Source organism: Schistocerca nitens, chromosome 8, assembly GCF_023898315.1.
Source record: "Schistocerca nitens isolate TAMUIC-IGC-003100 chromosome 8, iqSchNite1.1, whole genome shotgun sequence".
In the NCBI taxonomy this organism is placed as follows: Eukaryota; Metazoa; Arthropoda; class Insecta; order Orthoptera; family Acrididae; genus Schistocerca; species Schistocerca nitens.
The window spans coordinates 300460134-300478533 of record NC_064621.1 but is presented as its reverse complement, the minus strand read 5'-3'; the positions used below and the strand labels follow the sequence as shown (position 1 = coordinate 300478533).

The following is an 18400-nucleotide window of genomic DNA, read 5'->3' as shown; positions in this document are numbered from 1 at the left end:
CTCTCCGTCTCTCCATCTCCTCAGCCACCTCCCCCTGACCGCATCTTATTCGCTCTGTCCATATCCTCCTTCCTGAGCTCTCTGTGGAACCCTTTTCAATGTCCAGGTTTATCGTGCAGCCCCGACCTCTTTTTATAAAAGATTATAGTGCAACATTCTGTAAGTGGAGTATTTCCAACAGAAATGACAAATTTTCCAAATAATATGTATTTGTTTCAAACAAAAATTAAGACAAAAGTTCTGAAGTAATTTAAATTTCAAATAACACACTCGAACAAAACTTTTGAAATTAAATTGTAATGAGATAAGTGGTACCGGTTCTTATTTTCGCAAATGTTGTTGTTGTGGTCTTCAGTCCTGAGACTGGTTTGATGCAGCTCTCCATGCTACTCTAACCTGTGCAAGCTGCTTCATCTCCCAGTACGTACTGCAGCCTACATCCTTCTGAATCTGCTTAGTGTATTCATGTCTTGGTCTCCCTCTACGATTTTTACCCTCCACGCTGCCCTCCAATACTAAATTGGTGATCCCTTGATGCCTCGGAACATGTCCTACCAACTGGTCCCTTCTTCTAGTCAAGTTGTGCCACAAACTCCTCTTCTCCCCAATTCTATTCAATACGTCCTCATTAGTTATGTGATCTACCCATCTAATATTCAGCATTCTTCTGTAGAACCACATTTCGAAAGCTTCTATTCTCTTCTTGTCCAAACTACTTATCGTCCATGTTTCACTTCCATACATGGCTACACTCCAGACAAATACTTTCAGAAAAGACTTCCTGACACTTAAATCTATACGTGATGTTAACAAATATCCTTTCTTCAGAAACGCTTTCCTTGCCATTGCCAGTCTACATTTTATATCCTCTCTATTTCGACCATCATCAGTTATTTTGCTTATTTTCGCAAATATAGTGCTTCATATTAGACTTTGCGAGGAAAGGTGAATTCTTATGACATGTACATACGTTTATTAAGGTCCGATCGGTCGCGAAATGGAAATCACAGTGAAAATCAAAAATATTTTATTCAGACCAGCTGGCCACACCTTCCACATAGTGGCCTCTCCGACTAAGACATCTGTCGTAGAGTTGTACTCTCATCATAGAAGACAGCCGCCTGCGTTTTCCACTAGTCTCAGCTCGTTGTCTGTGCCAAGAAGTCTTTACAACCAGCGGTTCACGTGAGCAGAGACGAAACGCGGAGAGAGCCAAGTTCGGGCTGCACACTTCCCATCAAACACGCTGCAGGAGCGTCTTCATTGCCCTTGCACTGTGCGGCCGAGAATTTTCATGAAGAAAGAAATGAATGAGAGTTACGTTACGTGGGCTGCATGGAATCAGGTGAGATCTCTCAGCAGGCACTCCCACTTGGCGATAGAAACTACATTGTACGCGTAGGCTATTTTACGTGCTCACTGTGTGCTCAAAACTAAAAAGAACGACTTGACCCGGTCGACCGGCATACTAGACACTGCCCACCATATCTGTGAAAGGCTTCATCGGATTTTCACTGTGGTTCCCATTTCGCGGCCGATCTGGCCTTAATGAACGGACAGCACCCTTACGGCGGCAAGCCTCTTGCCGTATATATTTTACAAGCTGAAGTATTTGTTTATAAGCTGAGAACCCTGTTTCGCACATACGTGTAGTTGTCAAATTGTAGAAGCTCCACACGGGCTTCTGAGGATATTCGTCTTTTAATCTGCACCAGAATTCCGATGACAGCTTTAATTTAAATTTTTCGCGAAAGGATGAATTGATGTCAGTTCAATTGAAGTTTCGTATTTTTGTTGACATGGTTGAAGGTCGTGCATTGACAATAAACGGGTTTTTAATTCGCAGTTGACTTTGATATTTAATCTGGTGTTAATTTGTAAAATACTAACAGACGACAGAGCGATTCAGGCTGCTGGTGATGCGGGTGTGCTGTGAACGGAGGAAGGTGACGGTTTAAATGGCCTTGAACAGTAACTCTTTGTGCTGTTGTTCCCTCATTGATTAGTTTGCCGTCTACAGGGTTTAAACGGCCTTCAATAATGATGCCTTGTTCTCTCACTGTTAAGTTTGCTGTCTGCAAGGTTACAGTTTGCCTCTCTGATAAATAGAACTTATTCGTCGCCGGCGTCGCATCCGTACCGACCAGATAAATTAGCACGTGGAGGCGAAAGTTAGTTGTTATTCTATAATTTCGATTTCGTAGAAGTTTTTTGTTTTTTTTCATTTACTTTCTCGAATGTCATGGAAGAAGCCGCTTACTCGCAGAATCAATCAGTGAGCTCCACGGGAACCCCAGTGTTCCGCGGAACATTGCTGAACAAACGCTATTCTAGATACAGTAGCTAATGATGGAGACTTAAACGCATGCACAGAAGAGTAACTCCGTTCTCGGTCCGTTCGTATTAAGCGGCACCAAGACGGCCAATAATTTTGCACAATAATTTTGCGCAATACTTTTACGTAGCCCTAGACTGTTCAAAATATTGTCAATAATATTGTGCAATAATACTGTGGTGCAGAATGTTGGACGATAAGCTACTGCTGCTGTGATAATTCCTCTACTTCGTTACAAGCAGAAGAAACGGTGGATCAAAAATTGGCTCAAGGAACATAAAAGATCACTCACTAAAACTTGTTGAGAGTCTTGAGGTTCAACGAGAAAAAAAAAGATTTTTTAACTTTTTGTGCGTTGATCGTCCAACATTTGATGCATTATTGGAAATGGATGGTTATCCCCATACATAAGCGCCTGCCGCTCCCTGTGGTGCTCCCCCCCCCCCCCCCCCCACTCACCCCGCCATCCCGGATAAATTTCTGCGGACGCCCATATCGCCGTCATCAAAAAACAAATCAATACTATGAAAGACGCATCTCCGTCAAGTCAGCGCTTACATGTTACACCACGATACCTTGCTATTGGCAAATCTTTCGAAGGTTTGAAATTTACATGAGCAGTTTAACCTCACAGTATTTGAGGCATTGTTATTGAAACGTTTCATGCAATATTACAAGCACTAAAGGATTATATCCGAGTTAAGTAATCTACACGCAGATATATATCTTTATACCTTTTTATTCACAACTTTGCATTCATTAAATTTTTTAAAAACATCTTCCTTCGTGACTGTTCTCTACATTTTCTGAGCAACAAATAATACGATTCATGATTCTTAGCACTTCTGTTTCTGTACTAATGTGTCCAAAAACTCTACAATGCAGGGAATGATTTATACATTTCGATGCACTTTCATGTTGTTCTGAACTCATTTTCCACGCAACAACACCAAACCTAACCTCCGTATTCTGTGTAGGACACAAGAGACTGTTAAGGATATTGTCAATACCGCCCACAGACGGCATAATATTTCTATGCAGCGCAATATATTTCCAAAGTTTTTGAGGTTCTCGATATTACTGCGTGACCTAACAATCTCATTCATAGAAGGTCATTATTATTGTAGATTCCAGAAATATTGTTAATATTATTAACCGTCAAGGGGTCGGCTAAGGAATGCTTGTCTAGAGCGCTAATGCTGGAGACTTAAACGCTTGCGCAGAACAGCAACTCCGTTCCCGGTCCGTTCGTAAACCGTTGTTAATAGGCCACCTGCGTTGCGATGCGCCGCTGGATAGAAGCGATTGCGTTGCGGCTCGGAAGCTAAACTAGCTCTCCTCTGTCAGAACTGGTTCCTGCGCGACTGAAACACGTGCAGCCAGGTATCCCGTTTCAGCTATTAGCGCGGAAAACGTCTTCTTATCGATCTAAGCAGAACGCGGAACGGATATGTACGGCATCAACATCTTATGTGTTCCTAAATTTGATAGCAGTTATTAGAGCAGACAAACATGTAGATTGTTAGGTATGCAATCGCCTCATCATTGGGAAGAAATTTCTGAGTGATGGCCAGTTAACGCAAATCGATGCCCGCATGGTAATTTTACACTAACGATGCAGCACTGTAGTTTATGTCACAAACAAAAACTAACTATTCATACTGCTGTCTTAAAGATCTTTTCACAGTGCCGTCCGTGGGTAACAACTGACAATCGTATTTGAAGATTATAACGTGGCGCATAACTTCGGGAGCGCCAGACCCGACAACAATTACGGACAAGCACAAACTTCTGCGTAAACATGCTCCCTATACGAGAAAACCACACTAAACTGTCAGTTATCTCAGAACCACAAAGCGTCTACTCATTTTGCTTTAATAGGGATGTTAATGAATCAGACACTTAAAAGTACTAAGTAGAGGTGAACTATGATTTGAACAGCCCACTGCATAGGAAGATATGTGTCATCTGAGACATGTTTTGCTTAGTGTCATTACATATAATATAAATGTATACAGGAAGTAGTTACAAATAAAATGACAAATGAAATACATAAACAACTTTAAACGCAGGAAAAATTTTAAAAGAGAATTGAGTACATGGTGATCATGATGAATCTACTACAGAAAGTGCACCACGGAGATTATGCAGATGGTTCTCTTTCAGAAACCACATTGAACGTTATTATATGTGCGCAGATACCATTTTTGATACAGCGGCCATGTTATACAATGGGTAACAAAAATGTACGGCACAAATTGCTGTAGACATTCCTCACAAGTAGACGAAGAAATTACGTTATGTGAACATGGATCTGGAAACGCATTGTTTCCATGTTACAACTCGTTGTACGTTTTCACAACTGGCACGTATGAGCAAACGTCAGTACTCACGGCGAAGATGTTGGTGACTGTTTGGTAGAGCCTCACTTACTTCTACCCAGACTCAATGGACAAAGTTATCATAATTTCGTAGAGAATGTTCCACCTGATCTTTTCGCAGATGTGTCTTTAACTATGCGACAAACACGTACTTTTTCATGAACGATGAAGCATCTCCTCATTTTAGCGTTAATGTCCCTCGCATTTTAAATAACAGACTCGGAGGCAGATGGATAGGTAAAGATGGACCAACTGCCTGGCCTCCACGCTCTCCGCTCTGCGGACCTAAACCTCCTGGACTTTTATTTCTGGGGGCATTTGAAAGCTCTTGTGTATGGAACCCCAGTACAAAAAGGTTCAGAGGCTCCGTGCCCGTATTGTGGAAGGCTGCAGAAACCATACCCAATACTTCAAGGGTACACCAGCGCATCCAAGATTCGCTATGACGGTGCGTTGATACATACATCAGTGCTCACGGAGAGCAGGTTGAGTTTCTGCTGTGGGGAAGCATTGTATGTGGTACGCAGCTGCCTTCTATTCGTGTGTGTTTCCCATGATTAATGAGTTGGAGAAAATGAGTTGTAACACGGAAACAAAACTTTTCCGGACCCTGGTTCAGATAACATAATTTCTTCGTCTATGTGTGAGGAATGTATCCTGCAGTTTGTGCCATTCATTTTTGTTGTTTGACTGTTATGAAACAAACAGTTTACAAACACGTGCCTCACATGCATTCCTCATCCATAAACATTTACCTCGATCCATTGGTTCCTCATCCCAAAACACTCAATTTAGGATATTCTCCATAATTGTGACGCTAAGGGTCTGGAATATTCTTTTACGCTGGAACACAGGATGGTGAAATACACGAGAGTTATTCGGAAAGTAATGTCCGATCGGTCGCGAAATGGAAACAACAGTGAAAATCCGATGAAGCTTTGCACAGAGGTGTCGGGCCATGTCTCTAGTACGTCTGTCGATCGCATCAGGTCGCGCTTTTCAATTCTAAGCGCACGGTGAGGACGTAAAGATGCCTAGAAAACAGTGTCTCCCACCAGCTATGAGGGTGTACTGAGAGGTTTCGCCTAATTTCAGGCAATCCCACATAAAATAACTTCATGCATTTCTTTCTTCATCACACTTCTCGGCCGCACACAGCTGGAGCAAATAAAAGACACTACTGCAGCATTTTCGGTGGGAAGTGTTTGATCACCAATAAACAGGTCAGACTTGGCACCTTTTGATATTTATCTCTGTTTATATGAACCGCTGGTTATGAAAACAATTTTTTACCAAAGACAACGAGTTGCAGACAAACGTAGATAACTAGTGAAAATACAGGCGGCTGCCTTCTATGAAAAGGGTACCGGAAAGCTGGTACAACGCTACGACAAATATACAGAGTGTTTATAAATGAATATCGGGGTTTTAACGCTTTATAATATTTATTACATTAAACTTACAGCTATAAATGATATGTCAAATGAAAGAGCAACTCAAACAGTTGTGTTTGGCACCAGTGCGCATGCATAGCGCGCAATGTTTCCGCCGCGATCCGCTAGACAGCGGTAGTAGCGAAGATGGCGACTAGTGAACAGAGAGCGTTTTGTGTTTTGCAGTTTGCAAAGACCGAATCTGTAGTTACTGTGCAACGTGCGCTCCAGGTGAAGTTCGGTTGTGATCCCCCAAGTGATAATAACTTTCGTAGATAGTATCATCAATTTGAAGATACCTGCTGTCTTTGTAAGGGAAAGAGCACAGGACGACCAAGAGACTGTTGAGCGAGTGAGAGAGTCGTTCACTCGTAGACCAAAGAAATCAGCCCGGAAGGCTAGTCGTGAATGACAAGTTCCCGTGTCGACTCTTTGGAAAGTTTTAAGAAAACGTGTACAAATATGTCCTTACCGTTTACAGTTATTACAGGCTCTAAAGCTGGCAAACCATGGATTATGTGCCAACTTCGCAAACGAAATGTTGTTTCATGACGATGAAGAATTTCTGTATCATGTTGTCCTCAGTGATGAATCGACCTTTGACCTTAGTGAACATGTTCACACTCATAATGTGCGCATCTGGGGCTCAGAAAATCCTCACGAGATGGTACAAATGCAACGAGATTCCCCTAAAGTGAGTGTTTTTTGTGCCGTATCCTGGCGGAAAGTTTATGGGCCTTTCTTTTTTGTGAAACTACTGTAACTGGCACTTCTTACCCTGATACACTAGAGCAATGGCTCTTCCATCAGTTGTAAGAAGATGAGCCAGAGAACTTCATTTTCCAGCAAGATGGTGCGCCACCTCACTGGCATAGCGAAGTAGGCGCTTGGTTGAACTTCACTGTACCCAAGCGCTGGATAGGCCGCAAGGGGCCCAAAGACTGAGCTTGCTTTGCATGGCCTTCACGTTCACCCTACCTAACGCAATGCGATTTTTTCCTTTGGGGTTTCATCAAGGATCGTGTGTACGTACCTCCGCTACCAGCAGACCTCCCTGAATTAAAAAACCGGATTGAAGCAGTTGTTGCTACAATCACTGAAGTCACACTTATCAACGTTTGGAAGAATTCAGCTATAGACTTGATGTGGGCCGTGTGACAAATGGTGCTCACATTGAACATTTATAAGGTTCTTGGTAAAACTGTTTGAGTTGACATATCATTTATAACTGTAAGTTTAATGTAATAAATATTATAAAGCGTTAAAACTGCGATATTCATTTATAAAGACCCTGTATAAGTCGGAGCGGCGACTGTGTACAATAGTAGTTAGAAGATGCAGCAAAATGTAGCAAATAAAACATTTTTGATTTTCGCTGTGGTCCATTTCGCGACCTTACTTTCCGAACTGCCATCGTACATAAGTTTCCATCGACTTCTCCAAGCTGTGGCCAAATCACATCATGTGACTAACCCTACGCCGTTGTTAAAAAGGACTGTACAGGACTTCTTTGCCTATACACATTAGAAGAAGTCGTAATTTTAACCACAGTTTAAAATATACAGGCACGAATCTCCTACCATTTGTGTTATACACTGCGATAGCAGCGCTCCATGCAGACAGAAAGCTACAGTTCTGAATATGACACGTGATGAGTAAGATTAGTGTCGTTAAAGCATACAGAATTGATAATATAACGTCAAAAGCACTAAAATGGTTTCCCAACAAGAAATAATTCTACACTTACAGGAAATGTATTCGCAGTTGTGAATGTGAGCCACCTTCGCCTCTATATTGGAATGACGACAATGAAAATTTGTGGTGGACCGGGAGTTGAGACCGGCTTTCCCGCTTTACGCGAACGATCGCATTTACCACATAGTCCATCGGGTACAAATCACGCCCACACCCAAACTTCCGTATGTCGTCGTCCATGTCTCATAACCTGCACTCGTACATTATATACGAGGGTGAGCCAAATGAAAACCTTAAATTTGTAATAACAAATCGAAATTTCGCGCCGTTATCCTGTAAGTTGGTAAGCGTGATACAAACAGCATGCAGAATGGCCTGTAGATGGTAGCATAATGCAGATGCACACAAGCGTCACAGTATCAGTATAAAGATGGCCGCCCCACTTGCGACTTGCACCAGGGAAGAACAGCGTTCTGTTATTAGGTTTTTGCGTAGGGAAGGTGTGAAACCTATTGAAATTCATCGAAGAATGAACGTTCAGTACGGTGCTGCATGTTTGTCACTGCAGCAAGTCTACGAATGGAGTAGGAAGTTGCAAATGGTGCGACTTCAGTGGAAGATGCTCCTCTTCCAGGTCAGGCACAACGCGTTGTGACTCCACAGAACATTGCAGCAGTTGAAGCCATAGTAAAGGAAAACCGCCGAGTGACACTGAATGACATTGCAGCATGTTTACAGATTAGTCATGGTGAATGAGTGGTTGTGCAGACTACCAAAAGAATTTTTTTCTAAAGGAATTTATGCACTTTGTAAGCGCTGGAGGACTTGCATTGAGCGTGGGGGAGATTATGTTGAAAAGTGATACAGCTTTGTGCCACTTCTGCACAATAAATAATATTTGAAAAAATATTTAAGGTGTTCATTTGACTCACCCTCGTATATTCCCATCCAGGAAGAACTGATTTATGAGAGGCGAGGGCCTGGAAATGGCTAATAAACAGAAAATAGTAGTGCCTGTTTTATTAAGAATTGTGTGTCATGGCCTTCGAACATGCAGGGCAACAATCTTCAACACATTCGCTTTTGAAACAAAAGTTGTTGCATTTGCCAAAAAATATTTGTGTATTAGCATGTCTAATGATGTGTAAGAATGTGCGAACCAACAGACGCCATACAAAATTGTTACATGTCAAGGAAAATGCCTATCATAATAAGAACAGAAAGCAACAGAAATTAAGCAATAGTTTTTCCATTCCAATACTGACTGTCTAGTATAACAACCGGTTATGAGATTATTCTTCTTAATATAAGGGCAGTCTCGGCTGCAAATCGAGATTGCCTTTATTGAAAAAATATATAAAAGAATTCTATGCTTCTCTTTCATGAATTATGTCTTTATATTCTCTTGTTTTCAGTGGAGTAAGCTGCAATTATATGCAAATTCGAAAGTATTTGAATAAATTTAATGTTTGTCACTGAATCAGTGAGATTTGGCTGTTTTTTCACTTATTTTTTGGTCATTCACGTCTGCTGATGATGTACTAACGCTTGAAATGCAAAACTATAATAACTATTTCGCTAAGTAAATAGGAAAACAAAACAACCATTAACCCTATGGCTAGCTGTCTTGTCGCCAGGAACGCTGGTGACGTTAGTGCTGTCAGACGATAACATAATTGCGCAGCAATGAGTATCGCGACTGTGCGTGTCAGACTGTGGTTTTAACCATCAATCCGAAAAATAAAGTTACGTAATAAAGATTTTGTTTGTCTGCAGCCACGTGACTGCAACCCTAGTACACAACGAAATCCCCACTCCACAATACCGCAATACCGTAGCACACCGCTAGGGGAACCAAACCAATATGGCGCATTCAATGGGGCCTCCCGGCCAACAATGCCATACGGTCATTTCATTTCACCTCCACATTGTCACTGCAGAAATGTAGCTGTAAGCAGAAACAGATTATTGATTTAATGGAATTACATTTTCCTGGAGACATGTGAGTCTCAACGTTATCTTCGATGAGGACAGGAACTGAAGCAATGAATTAAAATCTGTGCCACGGCCAGGGTTGTACCCAGGTCTCCCTGCTTATTAGACCGAGTGCAGAGTACTCTGTGCAGTTGTGATAGCCGCAATGCTACGGTGACGTGGTGGTTAGCACATCTGCCTAGTAAGAAGGAGACAAGTCCTGGCTGTGGCACAAATTGTAATTCATTGTTTCAGTTTCTATACTTACCAAAAATACAAATTAATTAAGTAACTTCAGTTTTTCGAGGTGATAATTAAAACTTCCTGCATACTTATGTACTGCTGCCGCTTTCTCCGCCACATTGCCTGGGCAGACAAACGCGTCTGTAGTCTTTTCAGTTACGCCGCCGTCTGCCTTTAACAGAACGCTCACGCTGCCGGATGCCAACATTGAAGAAGAAGGGGCAATTTCATTCGGTTTTCTTTCAACCCCTCCACTTGTTTTTGAAGCAGCGAGTCGTTCCGAGCGACTAAAGCGAATGCCACAAAGAAGAGCCGCCGCCTGTCCATGCGCACGGGAGAAAGTCCTCCGCGGTCCCCAGCTGGAAACTCTCACGGCAGACCTGTTCGTTCTGCACTGGACTGCGCCGTGACGGGCTTTCCTAATTTCGCTCTTCACTCACCGGTGTCATCCGTCGGTGGAGAGTTAGTTTTCACATCCCATATTCTGACGTCACACACTGTGCACAGCCTGCGTGCTGAGACGTCGCACAACTGCCGTTTACTGCACTGTCAGATTACGAGTCGGCTTATTAACAGAGCACAGATCGTTCCTCTTCGTCACACAGAACCGATTATCTCCTGATTTATCCTCTTCCAATTTTTTTTAGAGAACGACTTCTCAATCGAAGATTCCGTCCACACTACATACAGAGAATTTCGAGGGCGTGCTAAAAAGTAATTCCTCCGACTTTTGGGTGTAAATTCTTAAAGCTTTTTAAATAAAATAAACCTTACTAACATTCTACAGCTTTATTCTTCATCCCTTATCTATATTATAAATGCGAAAGTTTGTGAGTGTGCAAGTTAGTATTGTTGTTACTCCATCACGCTGAAATGGAGATAGCTTATATCCCATATTAATACATAGGCAATCTTATACACACCTACCTTTCATATGGGTACGGGAAGAGGTCAAAATGTTTACGCACGGCACGCGAATACCCATATCTTATTGGTTCAGTATTTGAGAATGAGAGCACGTAGTGATTTGCATAAAACCTTACACAGAATTTCGAAACTTTACGAAACTTTTAATCGCTGACAATGTCAACAAAATAATGACAGCAAAAAAAAAAATCATCGCTTATTACATTTTCGCTGTTCGTGCAGTAAAACTGCCTTATGAAGCATTTGGCGTTTTAATTTGTTACTTCTTTTCTACTGACTGTATTTGGGACACATTTTTCAGACAGTATTCACATATACCACTGAAAGTATCAGCAAAACTAAATGATTTTACGACACATAAGTCGGAAGACATGATGTCAAATACTTAAATGCTAGAGAAACTGCGACATCATGTATGATGTTTTCATTTATTACATCTTTACTACTAACTCTATTTGCAATACATTTCGCAGGCAGTATCAGCTTATGCCGCTGATTGTATATTATTGCACGACACATAGTTCAGGAGATATGATATCATAAACACTGAAACGCGTGAAAAACTCCCGTATCGTACATGACGTTTTAATCTATTGCTTCTTTACAACTGTATTCGCAACACATTTCGCAGACAGCGGCCACAGATACCACTGGAATTATCTGCAAAATGATATCATTGTGCAACACATAGCTCCGGAGAGACGATTTCATAAACATTGAGCTGGGTGAAAATGAGACTGCAGGGCGAAATTTGCGTAGAGATACATCTACATATACATGGATACTCTGCAAATCACATTTAAGTTCCTGGCAGAGGGTTCATCGAACCACCTTCACAATCCCCTATTATTTCAATCTCGCTTTCAATTGGACGCCACTTCGGCAACTTACGTGTTGATTTCCTCATACTTCAGTCAAAGCCTGTGAGATCAAAACACAATAACTAACACTGACAGTAATGAACTCACTGTATGTGCGTAAAAGGGTATTGTGTCACATCCATAAGCTTTTACTAGGAGCTTCAAGCAGTAGTCACTCGTTTCAAAGGACTATGAAGTTATCTCTTAACCAAGAACTGTCTGTCAGTATATGGCATGATGAATTGTAACACACTGGCCATTCATATTCTGTGTAATTATTATTTGTATGTTGTGTAATCTTTGTGGTGGTGGTTTTGTTTCATGTGTTAGGTGCAATGTTGCAAGCTGTGCTGGTCGTATTAGATGCGTGGACACACGGGTGATAATGCATCCTTTGTTGAAAGGCTTATTGCACTAATGTAGTACTGGCATGCAGAGAAATGCTGTGTAACTGACAGTTTGGTGCAAGTTTTCGCTTTCTTCTTCGAATGCTGATCTCTGCTTTGCGCCTTGGCAAAAAATGAACACCATGTCCCTTCATAACTTGGCTCTTTCACTGTGTCTACGCATAAAGACACTGTGTTAACACGTTTCATTATCTTCTCCTTTAGCGTACCACGTATCTCCGTTACAGCAGCATTTATATATTTCCGTTTTATGGTTTACAATCCCGTCGTCAGTAAATTCCTTGGAGGCAGATCGCTGAGATTTGTCAAAGATCTGGTGGCTGCTGCAATGGCCGGTTTGAAGGAAATATTCCGGCGTCAGCTCTAAATAGCTGAGTAACAAAACGAGAAGATTTGCTGATTTTGAACGACTTTTTCCCTGATTACCAATCTGCGGCTCATCGTGACAAGATGAATAGTCATGTCAGGTGACACACATAAAAGTAAACTAACATCAGCACATCGAGGAAACAAGGTGAAATTAACGAGACTTGTAAAGTTGCACCTGACTCAGAAAATTCATATAAATACAACAGGCTGAAAGAGCCATTAACTAAACTTTCAAAAACATGTTTTTTATATTAAATATTAAACAAAATTTTATTTGTCTGTTTCTTCTCTATCTCCCTTCGACTTGCGAGCGCCCCCCCCCCCCCCGCCCCAAAAACACACACAGAGAGAGGGGGGGGGGAGGGAGGTAGAGCTCTGGATGGTCCAACGGGGATTTGAATCCCAGTCCTCCCGAAGAGAGAGAGATTGCAAAAGCGGAGTCGAATCTGCCATTTTAAAGAAGATGGCAATTCAGGATCCGTCTTTCGGGGGATTTAACCGGAAAGCTGTTAAGACAAAATTCAAGAAGCGCTTCTACGAAACACTGTGTAGCCACCGACATACGATCAGTTCTCCGTACGGAGGGGTAATCGCCCAATCTGCTCCAAAGCCTCGTTTGCCACAGACATTCGCTAATGGCGCCATAAATCGCTCGCGGACACGGCTGTTTCGCGGAAAGCGTTCGGTCGGTTTGGGACCCGACGCCAGACAATGCTCTCACGGGGCGAGGAAAGGCCAGAAGAGTTCGCAAGTCAGCCTGTCCGTTCTCTGTGGGCTATCACAACTCCTCAGGCGCTCGTTAAACAAGACGTGCCAACTCGTCTGGCTGCGTCATCAATCAGGCATTCCGTTAATGAGGTGTTCCCTTTTTGATGGCTTATGTCGAGTAAACAACGTACAGGCGACATATCTCGTAATTAATCACGCGAGATGCATGTAAATTTCAATATAAGGTATACTGTCGTTGTTGTTGTTGTTGATGATGATGTTGTAGTTGTTGCGGTCTTCAGGTCGTAAACAGTTTTGATGCAGCTCTTTACGCCAGCCTATCCGGTGAAGATTTCTTCATCCCTGTGAATAATTAATGCAATCTCCATCCATTTGAAACTACTTACTATATTCATGCCTAGATCTTCCTCAACAATATTTACCCCCCATACTTCATTACCAAATGGGCTATAGCTTGATTTCTCAGGACGTGTTCTACCAGCTGATCCCACCTTTTAATCAAGTTGAACCACAAATTTCTTTTTTTTTTCCAACTGGATTCAGTGCTTCCTTATTAGTTATTCGCTCTCGCCATATAATTTTCAGCGTTTTTCTGTAGCACCACACTTCAAAAGCTTTTATTCTCTTTTAATCTGAACTGCTTATCGCACATTTTAACTTATGTGCGAGGCTACACTCCAGGTCTTATCACACTTCAATTTATTGTTAGGTGTTAACAAATTCCTCTTTTTTAAAAAGGTGCTTGTTTTGCTGTTGCCAGTCTGCAGTTTATATCCTTACTATTTTCCCTATCGTAAGTTATATTGCTGCCCAAGTAACTTGTCTAGTACTTTTAGTACGTACTTTCCTAATCCCCTCAGCGTTGGCAGATGAAATTCGACTACATTCCATTACCGCCTTTTAATTTTGTGGATTTTCACCTCTTTTGAAGATACTCTCTATACCGTTCAACTGCTCTTTCAAGTCCTTTCCCTTCTCTGACAGAATTATATTGCATGTTGGTATTTCGGTTGTTATTGGTTTAGTTGTCTATTGTCATTTTATATATCTAGTTCATGTTGCTATTTTAGTCTGCATACACTCATTTTGTCGTTTGGAGATAGTGAGTAGCACTGTGAACGCTAGAAAATGGAGTGCCAAGTGGAGCAATCGGAACATTTTCGACATATTCTTCTGTTTGAGTTCAGTAAAGGGGTGACAGCACCAGAGGCAGACAAAATGGTTCAAATAGCTCTGAACACTATGGGATTTAACTGCTGAGGTCATCAGTCCCCTAGAACTTAGAACTACTTAAACCTAACTAACCTAAGGACATCACACACATCCATGCCTGAGGCAAGATTCGAACCTGCAACCGTAGCGGTCGCGCGGTACCAAACTGTAGCGCCTAGAACCCTTCATTCGATCCCTGCGATACCCTACATTTCAGCAGGAAATGCACGACCGCATGTTACAGGTCCTATACGGGCCTTTCTGGATACAGAAAATGTTCAACTGCTGCCCTGGCCAGCACATTCTCCAGATCTCTCACCAATTGAAAACGCCTGGTCAATGGTGGCCGAGCAACTGGCTCGTCCCAATACGCCAGTCACTACTCTTGATGAACTGTGGTATCGTGTTGAAGCTGCATGGGCAGCTGTACCTGTACACGCCATCCAAGCTTTGTTTGACTCAATGCCCAGGCGTATCAAGGCCGTTATTTCGGCCAGAGGTGGTTGTTCTGGGTACTGATTTCTCAGGATCCATGCACCCACATTGCGTGAAAATGTAGTCACATGTCAGTTCTAGTATAATATATTTGTCCAATGAATACCCGTTTATCATCTTCATTTCTTCTTGGTGTAGAATTTTTAATGGCCAGTAGTGTATAATGTTATGCATGTGGTGAGACAGCGACGGTATGGTGTTCTACGAATTGCTTCCCCGAGGTGTAACCATTGCTGCTGACGTCTTGCACACGCTGTCCACGAACAACGACCACGAAGACTGCGTGAAGTGATGTTGCTCACGATAGCGCCCGACCACATTCTGCTAGACTGACAAAAAACACTACATAGGAGTTGGGTTAGCAAGCCATTCCGCACCTTCCTTGTTCACCTGATCTTGCGCCCTCACATTTTCAGCTCTTCCACTTTCTATCTAACAGCCTCAAGGAACTTCCTTTCCGGATGAAAACGTACTCCGGACATGGCTCGACGGGCTCTTCACCTCAATACCACGTATTTCTACAGCCGCGTAATCGAAAAGTTACCCCGGTGTTGGCAGACTTGTAAACAGTAAAGGATAACATATTACTGATGACTGAAGTCTCTGTTAGGTGTACCTGTTGTGTTTATTAAACTTGTGGAAAAACGCTACGAGCTTATGCATCAACTCAGTACAATACAACCGTCAAATCCAAAAGATTTTATTCGTTCTCCCTGAATACCCAGTCTAAATTTCTCCTTGGTTTCCTTTCCTGTTTCCATGATGTGCAGACTGAATCATGTCTGGGACAGGTTACGACCGTGTCTCACTCCATTTTCAGCCACTGCTTTCCTTTCATGTCCTTCGACTATTGTAAGTGCGTTCTGCTTTCTGTACAAGTTGTAAACAATTATTCGCTCTCTGCATCTTATTCCTATTACCTTCAAAATTTCAAAGAGTGCAGTCCAGTCAGCATTGTCAAAAGCTTCCTATAAATCTGCAAATGCTAGGTTTATATTTCTTTAATCTATCTTCTATGTCGTAGGATGAGAGTTGGCTTGCCTGTAGCTACATTTCTCTGGAACCAAACTGCTCTTCCACCGACGTCGGCTGTTACCAATCTTTCCTTTCTTCGGTAAATAATTCGTATCAGTGTTTTGCAAGCATGACTTTTTAATTGGTGGTTCGGTAGTTTTCACCCCTGTCCTCTCTTCTTTGGAATGTAAGTCACTATACATTGGTGTGTTTTTATGAAATAAATCCATGGAGAAGAAATAAAAACTCGCCGATGACATTGTAATTTTGTCAGAGACAGCAAAGGACTTGGAAGAGCAGCTGAACGGAATGGATAGTGTCTTGAAAGGAGGATATAAGATGAACATCAACAAAAGCAAAACGAGAATAACGGAATGTAGTCGAATTAAGCCGGGTGATGCTGAGTGAATAAGATTAGGAAATGAGACACTTAAAGTAGTAAAGGAGTTTTGCTATTTGGGAAGCAAAATAACTGATGATGGTCGAAGTAGGGAGGATATAAAATGTAGACTGGAAATGGCAAGGAAATCGTTTCTGAAGAGGAGAAATTTGTTAACATCGAGTATAGATTTAAGTGTCAGGAAGTCGTTTCTGAAAGTATTTTTATGGAGTGTAGTCATGTATGGAAGTGAATGTTCAAATGTGTGTGAAATCTTCTGGGACTTAACTGTTAAGGTCATCAGTCCCTAAGCTTACACACTACTTAAGCTAAATTATCCTAAGGACAAACACACACACCCATGCCCGAGGGAGGACTCGAACCTCCGCCGGGACCAGGCGCACAGTCCACGACTGCAGCGCCTAAGGCCGCTCGGCTAATCCCGCGCGGCTATGGAAGTGAAACATGGACGATAAACAGTATGGACAAGAAGAGATTAGAAGCTTTCGAAATGTGGTGCTACAGAAGAACGCTGAAGATTAGATGGGTAGATCACATAAATAATGAGGAGGTACTGAGTAGAATTGGGGATAAGAGAAGTTTGTGGCACAACTTGACTAGAAGAAGGGATCGGTTGGTAGGACATGTTCTGAGGCATCAAGGGATCACCAATTTAGTATTGGAGGGCAGCGTGGAGGGTAAAAATCGTAGAGGGAGACCAAGAATACACTAAACAGATTCAGAAGGATATAGGTTGCAGTAGGTACTGGGAGATGAAGAAGCTTGCACAGGATAGAGTAGCATGGAGAGCTGCATCAAACCAGTCTCAGGACTGAAGACCACAACAACAACATAGGGAGCATAAGAATCCAAGCAGACAGGAATTATCATCATAGATATTTTATGCTCCCTTTCGTCCCGTTACGACACTGCGAGAACAGAGATGTAATTAGCTTATAATGAAACCCATATCACATGCTAGGTGCTAGAAGAGTGTAAAGAAATTCATCACGACTACATGTACGTTGATCTGATAAATTTCGGGTCGCAGCTTTCAAAATAGGAGAATGAAACCAATTTGTAACAGGTAAAACCATCGAATAAATCCCGCGCAGCGTGAAACAGGCGCTCTCCATGGGCGTAAGAAAACAAGAATCGGACAGTCAATGTATATGCTGATGGTCATAATTACACAAGGCGTTGTTTCGCAATATATGATCAGGTATTTGGCTGTATCACAATGAAAAATATATCTGTCATTAATTGGAGGGATTCTGGTCGAATGTTATTGGAGACGCATTTTTCGAGGCATTTGTGTGACCTATCTTTTAGTTTGGATAAAAATGCGTTGCACTGGGACTACAGGTGGGCCAGCCCATTTCAGGGATGTTTTTGTTCACAAACCATTGCCTCACAAATGTTGCTTCATCACTGGGTGTACTGTCATGCTGATACAATCATCGCCTCAGAACCGTTCGTCTTCTGTGTAAGTAGGCTGTTCAGGTTTTTATGTTAGTAACGCCACGTAGCGCTCTGTATGAAAATCACTGGCTGTGCTGTGTGAAGTCTCTGGCTGGTTGGCATTGTTGGAATTTGCTATTGTAGTGTTGGGCAGTTGGCTGTTAAAAGCGCGTAGCGTTGCGCAGTTGGAGGTGAGCCGCCAGCGGTGGTGGATGTGGGGAGAGAGATGGCGGAGTTTTGAGAGTGGATGATCTGGACGTGTGTCCATCAGAGACAGTAAATTTGTAAGACTGGATGTCATGAACTGAGATATATATATATATATATATATATATATATATATATATATATATATATATATATATATATATATATATATATATAATGAATTTTGAACACTATTAAGGTACATACATTGTTTGTTCTTTATCAAAATCTTTAATTTGCTAACTATGCCTATCAGTAGTTAGTGCCTTCAGTAGTTTG

General features: G+C 41.9%; 1 protein-coding gene across 1 annotated transcript in view; it reads right to left on the bottom strand.

Moving 5' to 3' along the window:
• LOC126198905 (uncharacterized) overlaps nucleotides 1-18400 on the bottom strand; it is a 503369-nt gene that overhangs the window by 260724 nt on the left and 224245 nt on the right. The window lies entirely within an intron of this gene.